This window comes from Gouania willdenowi, unplaced genomic scaffold (assembly GCF_900634775.1).
Source record: "Gouania willdenowi unplaced genomic scaffold, fGouWil2.1 scaffold_50_arrow_ctg1, whole genome shotgun sequence".
Taxonomy (NCBI): domain Eukaryota; kingdom Metazoa; phylum Chordata; class Actinopteri; order Blenniiformes; family Gobiesocidae; genus Gouania; species Gouania willdenowi.
The window spans coordinates 158,987-167,951 of NW_021145214.1; the positions used below are offsets into that span (position 1 = coordinate 158,987).

The following is an 8,965-nucleotide window of genomic DNA, read 5'->3' on the forward strand; positions in this document are numbered from 1 at the left end:
AGATATCAGTCCTAACAGGATATTCACTTTAAATCACCTTGATTTGTGACCATTTTTTTTTTAATTAATTCATAGAAATGTGGTGGAATAATTTCAGGAAAAATGCTAGGCTTTTGAAAAATGTTGAGTTTTTTTTTTAACAATTTGAGATCATGTGATGTAAGCAAAGAACATTTGTGAGCCTTGCAATTATTGTGAAATTTCATTGAATTTGTGTATTTAAGATTTCTACAAATGAATTAGTTGGTAATGTACACAATGATTCATGTTTTCTGTCATTTTTTACTTTCTACTGTGGGCCACATTGGATGCTCTAAAGGGCCAGATCTGGTCCCTGGGCCTCGAGTTTGACACATATGGCCTAGTGAGTGATTGTGTGTGTTTTTCAAAGCATTACCTCACGTTGACCATTACCGCAGGCTTTAATAAAGAAAACATGAACTGTAAATGGAAGTTGTACAACTATTTAACAGTTGTAGTTAAGGTGCATTAATACCTTCATGGACGTTTTGTAATGTTTGCACGAGTAGATTAATATTTCTGTATACCCGTTTTTTTTTTTTTTATTCATATCAGTAAACAATACATTAAAGTCTTAATCAATTGTCTATTTCTAGTTTGTTTTTCTGCATGTTTAAACTGCATTTATTACATATTGGTCAACATAATTCAATAAATATTACTGTTTTTTTAATATATTTTTTAAAGTCATTTATTTATTTATTTTTTTTTTGACTGTCTGCACTTATTTCCAGTTTGCAAACCAAGAGCAAATAAAAGATATTTGATGTAAACTGCATTGACTGCCACTTTTAATCTTAAGGTACATATTCATACAAGACCAGAGCTCAATCAAATATGTAAAGACATAAAAATTATAATGTAGTTGATGATGTGTGTGAGAGATTTAGTGTAGGTGAATGATAAAGCATTCATTAACAATAGTTTGTGATTCAGTGTAAGGAGGCCCTGATTGGTTGTCACCCAACTTCCTGTCATGAAAATACAGGCCAAAATGATTTTTTTACCTACTCTGTAACAATAACACAAACAAATGGTTTCTACTGTTTATTGGCTGATGAACTTACAGGTAAAGGAACAGCAGATGCTCTCCTCCTTATCTGTCTGCTTTGGGCTTCATTCACGAGGGAGAGGTTGTATTCTTTTTTCTCTCAGTTTTTCCTTTGAGAAAAACAAATTAAGTCATTACTTGTGAGGGAATTTTCCCTGTAATTTGACATCCCATGTCTTACTCCTAAGCACACCTTTCCTGCAGCTCAGCTTTTATGACAAGACACAATACACAAAATGTACTTTTGTATTTAAAGAGTTTCCTCCACAAAAAAAGAAAACATGGCTTATTGGTCATGGTTTTTGTAGCTTTTTTGTTATTGTTTTCTAACAAACTGTCTTGACAATACAAAGTGTTCCTATGGAATCACTTACTGAACTAAAACAGAAATTACTACACATGCACAAAGACAAAAGAGTGAACACGTACCCTCACAGATATGTTATCAATGGGTAAGGATAGACCAGCATCATGTGCAAAATTATGTTTAATTCGTTTCCAATCCTTTTTCTAAAGTAATGGGGGAAAACAATCCAAAACATAGAAATTACATAGAGTGAAATGACAAAGTTACGTCATTGATGTTTTTACGTGAGTCACTCTGCATGCCCTGTTGCTGAGATATGCTATAATGTCGCCTTGCTTTGTTAGATTAATCATTGCTTAATCATACAAACATTATAGCATTTATTGCAATTTCTCTGACCTTTTACCTGATCAAACACAGAGTTCAGAGTTGCCTTGAATGCAGCGTCAGTCTCACAGAAATGTGTTGAAACAGAGATTTATTTCTTTTTATTACAAACATAGAAAAAATACAATGACAATTCGCAGAAACTGATATCACAACAAAAAAATAAACTCATAGTTATATCTCCAAAAAATTTTGGGAGAATATACACATGAGTCAGTGTGTAAAAAAAAAAACCCCAAAGGATATTGATTACAACAATAAAAAAAATAAATAAACAAACAAAAAAGAATAACCTTTCATTTGTTTAGACAACTTATTTTACTTTGATCTCCCGACATGTTTCGACTGCAAACTGCTACTCTACATTTTACATATTGTGTTCATCATTGTGGGATTTTATGCATCCAATGTCAAATCCCATCCATGCATAAAGTGTGAGAAAAAGTTCACGATCAGCCTGATTTACCAATAAAAGTGGAATCAGACTCTAAGATCCTGTCTCTCTGGGCTGAATGTCCACTGGGATTTCTCTAAGAGAAGACATACAATAAAGAACATTTAAGAGGTCTACATTTTGCTGCAGTAACCCTTATCAACTTCTGGATCAAACAGTTAAAAAAAAACAAAAAAAAACACCTACTTGATGGCTTTGATCATATTCCAGATATTCTAGAAATAAACACAAAGCCATGAGGAGAAAAGAACCATAGTCCCAGTGTTGTGTGAGTGTGTCCTTTATTACCTCTGTGTTTAAACTGGTCAAACTTCCTGATGTTGTCCTTGTTCACATGTAAAGGAGCTGGAAAATGGCAGTAAACTAATGTCCAAGGAGCTTCTTTTGGTGCAGATCAAAAATTGTCTGCTCTGGATTGTCTTCTGTGTTTAAACAAATAGGGAAAAAAAATATATCAATTGACCAACTTTGTCTAGTTAAAATGCCAGGTGTGTGTCTAATCCCTGTCATATGTGAGGTTAGATTGAATATAATTAGATCGGCTAATTCGAATCCAAAAAGCAGCATTTCTTTTCCATTGTCTGTGTTCCACCCAAACACAAATCTCTTGTTGATCAGTGTTACCTGTTAGATCCAATGTAGTCAGGGATTGTTTGAGTTTAATGAACCTGGACCTCCAGTTGTTTTTCCTCCTTTCTGAGATGTCCACGAAGGGCCGACAGCTTTCTGATCACATCCTGTTGATGCGCTGACGTGACGGATTAGAAAAGCAGTATTAAGTGAAACTAGCACTAGCAGAGTGATAAGATCACCAGCTTCTTACATTGTTAACTGTGGGATTCCTTCAGGATGGGGTCGTTCAGTTGGAGACGACACTGTGTGCTCCTGTGAACAAATGGGGGCTTGTTATACATCACCTCCCTGCATAGTCACATTTAACCCTACAAAGATCTTATACAAAGCTCCAAACCTGCAGATTCCATACCTCATGTTTCCTCTGTGAGTGCTCCTCCTGGGTTTTCTGGAGAACTTCCACAATCTCCTTCATCGGCCTCACCTGCTTTCTCATCTCCTTCTGTTGTAATAATAATAATGCATACAGTATATAGCGCTTTATCATAGACACTCAAAGCACTTTACATAATTAAGGCATTATTCTTTCATTCCATACTTAGTGGTGGTAAGCTACTATAGTAGCCACAGCTGCCCTGGGGCAGACTGAAGGAAGCGAGGCTGCCCATTGTGTGCCAGCCGCTCCTCCGACCACCACCAACATTCACTAACACACTGCATTCATACTAGGCATTGTGGGTAAAGTGCCTTGCCCAAGGACACAATGACAGATACCACTGGAGCTACTGTCCCCCAATGTGGCACCTGGAATTCTCAGTGGTCTCCTAACCAGGCCCAGACCTGTTTAGTTTCAAAGATCTTACGAGATCGGGCAATAACAGGCTGGTATGGCCACATGGTTCATGTTGACGTACTTCATGTTGGTTTTTAACCCGATTCACCTGAGAGTAAATGAAGCCTTTTAGGTGAGTCCATCTGTAACTGTCCAGGAGACAGTGATTGTTGAGATGATAGATTTCTAGTTTCTGTGATCATTTCATAAACATTGGAGTTCATATCTCTTTATAAAAACAACAGATCTCTGTCTGTCTGTGTTTCTGTGTGTTCCTCAAATATCTCTGCAGATCAGGATCAGACTGACCTGAGATTTTCAACATGGCTGCTGTTTGGCTAAAGGGTGTGTGATGTCGAATTTATTTTTGTACACCCCACCCCCACCTCCTGATTCGATGGACTCAGTGATAATGTTATCATTCCTACCTCGACAGTGATAAGGTCATCAGTTCTAATTTAACTATTCTGTTTGGTTTGACAGGCGCAAGTTTCACTTGTTCATAGTTGCCATTATTTGTTGAAAGTGCTTTGCGTGGACAATTAATACATTGTTGTTCTTAGAACGCACCAGTGGAGTTCATGATGTGGATCCCCACGATGAACTTCCAGTCCAGACTGTGTTGGGAGTAAAAATGGAGTGTGGAAAGTGATATTTTCTTTTAAATTTTATTTGGATGTGAAGCCTGCAACACGGCAGGGATTTCTCTTCCTCGTTTCCTTAGTGTTTGACATGCTAAGTTTCCTAGTTATCCAAGACGTGGTGACAGAAAGGAGCCATCTAAACACATCTGTTGCCTCTGTCCCTGTCTCTAGGTCCAAACCTGTACACATCGCCTTTCAGAAAAATCTGGCCACGATGGACTCATCAGGAACAGTCAACAGGTGCCTCAAGGAGTTCCAGCACCAAGCTCAGTTGGGATACACACTGTCCTTAAAGATGGAGCAAGTGGCAGCACAGGTGCGACAGTATGAGTCACAAATAGTGTAAAGATCATGACCAGATTGAGGACTTCTGTTCACCTTGCTTGCCCCCGCATTCACGCAAGCTCTAATTAATCTCCATTAATGGTGTGAAGTTCACTTCCAGGGCCGTCGTGAACTCCGGAACAGACAAAAGCTTCTTGGACAGGGATTTGTCTAGTCGACTTAAAATCCCGTTCAGTCCCTGGGCGGTTTGGTGTTGCTCTCCTGCCCCCTCCGTGCACGTCTGGGTGGCCCTTGGGGCTGGGGGCCTGCGTGTTTCCCTGCCACTCTTTCCTGGGTTGTTGGCTGGCGAGGTGTTGCGGTGGGTTGCTCCGCCGTCCGGTCTGGGCGCCTTGGCCTGGTTCCCTGGGGTGTCCCTTCGCTGAGGGTGCCACTGGCGCGGTGGGCCGGGTCGCCCCTCCCTCCCTAGGGGCTCACTTGGGGGACTGCAGGGGCCGGCTTGTGTAACTTCGGGGGGGAGGGAAGGGTGAGTTGTGGGGCCTCGCCCGCGCTGGGGCCTCCCCTGGATCATGCTGGGTGGGTGTGTGTGGGGGCGCGGCCGGTGGCTCCGGTCCTGGCGGATCCGCGTCAGGGGTGGTTGGACTGCTGGCTGGGGGCGCCGGGCCCCGTGGGTGCCGTGTCTGGTCGGGGGTGTCCCGGGGGTGGGTCTTTGGGTTTGGCGTCTCGAGGCGCGCTCCCCCGCCGTCTGGCGACTAGCCGCGGTTCAGCAGGGCACCGCGCCGCCCTGGGCGGGGTAGGGCTGGTGGCTGGGGCCCACTGTCCTCCGGGCTGTGCTGTGCTCCTGCGGGGGGGTCTGCTGGCAGCATTGGTGTGAGGTTGCGGTGCCTGGTGCCTGGCTCCGCCGCTGTCATTCTATCCCTAGGGGTAGGCGATGGCACTACAGGGGGTACTAGAGATAAAGTGAGAGGAAAATTAACAATTAAAAGCATTTTAAAATGTGGTTTAATAATTTTTGTTTTTAGTTGAAAAAAAGATAATCATACTAAATATTACCAGCATCTCACAAAATGACAACAAAAACACACAAATAAGAGAACATTATACTGAATAATAAAAAGAATAAACAACAAAATAAACAAAATGACACTAAAAAACTTATGATAGAAATGATTTTTATTAGAACATGAACTGAAAATATAAAGGTCAGTGTTGGTCCCACATTAGGAGGAAAATGACCTTAAATGATTAAAAAAATAAAAAATAAAAAAACCTATTGAAATAAATCTCTTCAGGAGACACTAAATACTGTTTATTTCACTTATTTAGAAAGTTAGATTCTTTAAAATGTGTGTTATTATTTATTCATTCCATCATTATGATCTATTGATGTTTATACAAATGTAGTAGTCGACATGAGGGACTTGGATTCAAAAGTTAGAGAAAGAGGAACTAGAGCTAAAATAAGTTATTAAACTATAATATTTTGTTAAATAAATATAGCTGTTACGGATTTGAATCATCTGCATTAAAATAAACTGAAAGTGAACTTAGTAATGGAGAATATAAAGTTTATTGCAATAGCAGCTCTTTTATACAGATGCCTTTGTGGAAAATAAATGAAGTTACAATTGTGCAACATTTGGTCTCTAACTTTTTAAGTTTATGCATGAGATGTTTTACTTGTCTTTGAGTACAATTTTAATCAAGTAACTTACAGTACTTCTACTTGACTATGATATTTCATTACTCTTTACACCACCAGTGAGAAGCTCGTTAATTACCAAAAAAAAATAAAAACATTAAGGGATTTATGGATATGATTAAATAAGTATGTACTTCTTCCACTTTGGTAATATAAATTGTAAACTGAAATGTGAATATATCTTGAGATTCTTTATGTTTTTGTTTTTTCTTATGATATTCTGTTTACATGTTAAAAATAAAAACATAAATGAAAAAATCTAAATCTACAAATTTAATTTGTTGTATTCAATATTTCGGATATTAACTTACATTTATCTAAGATATATTCACCATTTTCTAGATATTTAGTAAACTTTCTAAAACAAATGTAGTTTTTGTATTAAAATAAAAAAACATCACTGAGTCCAGAACATTCCAGAGAAGTATAAACTGAACAGTGTAAAATATTTAGAATATCTGTGGATATCATGAAATAAACAGAGCAACTGATGAAGATGATGAATTTAGTTTGAAATAGTTTTTCTACATAGCAGTTGATAAGTTGGGTCTGTAGCAGTGCTTCTAGCCCCGCCCACATCCTCTACCACAGAGAGTTGTCGACTGTCCACTACAATCATTTATCCACTGACTTTATTCATTTTGGTTCTGAACCCTGTCTGAGTGTCCAGTGTGGATTGGAGACACTGTCTGCTAGCTGCTATGTTGTTAGCATTAAGGTGCTAGCTGCTGCATGTTTAGCATTAAGGTGCTAGCTGCTGCATGTTTAGCATTAAGGTGCTAGCTGCTGCATATTTAGCATTAATGTGCTAGCTGCTACATGTTTAGTATTAAGGTGCGAGCTGCTACATGTTTAGCATTAAGGTGCTAGCTGAGGCTTTCGTTTTGTATTCAGTGTTTTTATTTAAATAAAAATGAACGTCCACGAAGCACAGCAACAACTTCTTCTCTGGTTCTCCTGTTTCTTGTGTTGTGGTCTGTGTCAGTAATATGGGTATACCAGGAACTTGTGAAACGAGAAAGGTTCCACCCCCTTTGGCTTTGACAAAAAAACTATAAACTGTGGGGTTGTTAAGTGCTTTATTTTTCTGTAAATAATTAATTGCAAATTAAAGCATTAAAGTCCTAGCACTAGTTTAAAGTATCCATAAATCTCTTCTTTTGCCTTTTTTTCTGAAAGCGTTATTTTAATCTCAGTGGTCCTGACGTTTGTTTATCACAAATCACCCTGCAACCCTGAAATAAAGCACGGACTGAAGTTACAAAAATATCTATTCTTTGACTTTGTACATATCAGTCCTTTGTTTTAGCTGTAAGTTTCATTACGAGGACTTTGGGTCCAACCCACCTGATCACTTCCTCGTATTCGTATTAACAGCTGTTGTTTGGTATTTGATTTAAAAAAATTAGCAAAAATAATCATTGACACTTATATTGTTTTCCTGGTATATTTACATGTTTGATTCACCTGAAACATCCTCTGGTTGCTTGGTTTTTGATTCTCCATCATCATCATCATCATCAACGTGTTAATCCCTTGTATAATAGTTTTATAATGGCCTGGTCCTTCCTGCTCTGATAACATTTACAGTTACCTCTTCCTGCTGGCTGCAAACCGAGCAGCAGGGATCTTCTTCCTTACTGCAGTGGCTATGGATCGATACTTGAGGATCGTGCACCTCTGAGCCGGATCAACAGGATGTCTCTGAGCTACGCCCTCTGGGTTTCTCTCGGCCTCTGGGTCTTGATCTTTCTGGCCACTGGACATCTTCTGGCCGATGAGCACTTCTTTGAATCCAACAACCGTATGCAGTGTGAGAGCTTCAACATCTGCACAACGCCTTCTACGTCATCCAGTTCTTTCTGCCCACCTCCATCGTGGCTTTCTGCAGTGTCAGGATCGCGTGGCAGCTGAGGAGAAGAGCCATGGAGAGGAGAGGGAAGATCTAACGCGCCGTGCAGTTTGTCCTGGCCGTGGCGCTGATCTTCATCACCTGTTTTCTCCCCAACACCATGTCCCGCCTCTCCGTGTGGATCCTCAAGGTTTGGTACGACGAGTGCTCTTGCTTTGAAAAGGCCAACGTGGCCTTCTACACCTCGGAGTGTTTCACATACTTCAACAGCGTTCTCAACCCTGTGGTCTACTACTTCTCTACTTCGTCTCCTGACATGTTTCAACTCCAGTGACATCTGCCAGTCTACGTCAGAGGCGTCTGCTGATCACTTTGATGTTTGCTTTGAAGTTTCTTTGATATCCACATAGCAAGTCCCTTAACCCCGAACTGCTCCCCAGGCGCCGCAAAATGGCTGCCGACTGCTCCTCAGGGATGGGTTAAATGCAGAAGACAAATTCCAATAATGTACTAACATTACATGGCCAATTAAAGGCGAAAGCCCGATTTAATCTTAATCTTAATCTTAATGCCAGCAAGATTGTTTTTGTCTTCTTTTTTGAATAATATCTTGTGAATATATAATAAACATTTTTTTTAAAAAGGCAGAGGCTCTTATCACTGATGGAAGAAGAATAAACCTGTCTCATGTATAAAGTGAATCCTACCCAGATTGGAAGAGGCTCGTCACAGTGCAGCGTGGTCCTGGAGCTGCTGGGCCGTCTGCAGCTGGTTCTGGTGGTCCCGCCCAGCCCCCTCCAGGTCCTGCACAGGCCAGTCATTATGTTACACGTTCATTATTGGTTCAGATCTCTCTTAAT

The 8,965-nt window shown here is 40.0% G+C and overlaps 1 long non-coding RNA gene and 1 pseudogene across 2 annotated transcripts; one reads left to right on the forward strand and one right to left on the reverse strand.

Annotated features, from left to right (window-relative positions):
* Nucleotides 1–2,409: 2,409 nt before the first annotated feature.
* On the reverse strand, nt 2,410–4,282 carry LOC114460523 (uncharacterized). Of its 2 annotated transcripts, XR_003673665.1 has the most exons (6): nt 4,196–4,282; nt 3,206–3,295; nt 3,044–3,105; nt 2,845–2,968; nt 2,509–2,642; nt 2,410–2,435 (listed from the first exon to the last, which is right to left on the reverse strand). It is a non-coding gene; the product is annotated as an uncharacterized LOC114460523 (long non-coding RNA). The 2 variants fall into 2 exon arrangements; XR_003673664.1 differs by lacking the exon at nt 2,410–2,435 and having other exon boundaries at nt 2,498–2,642.
* A 201-nt stretch (nt 4,283–4,483) lies between these two features.
* Nucleotides 4,484–8,439, forward strand: LOC114460521 (hydroxycarboxylic acid receptor 2-like; annotated as a pseudogene).
* Nucleotides 8,440–8,965: the final 526 nt, after the last annotated feature.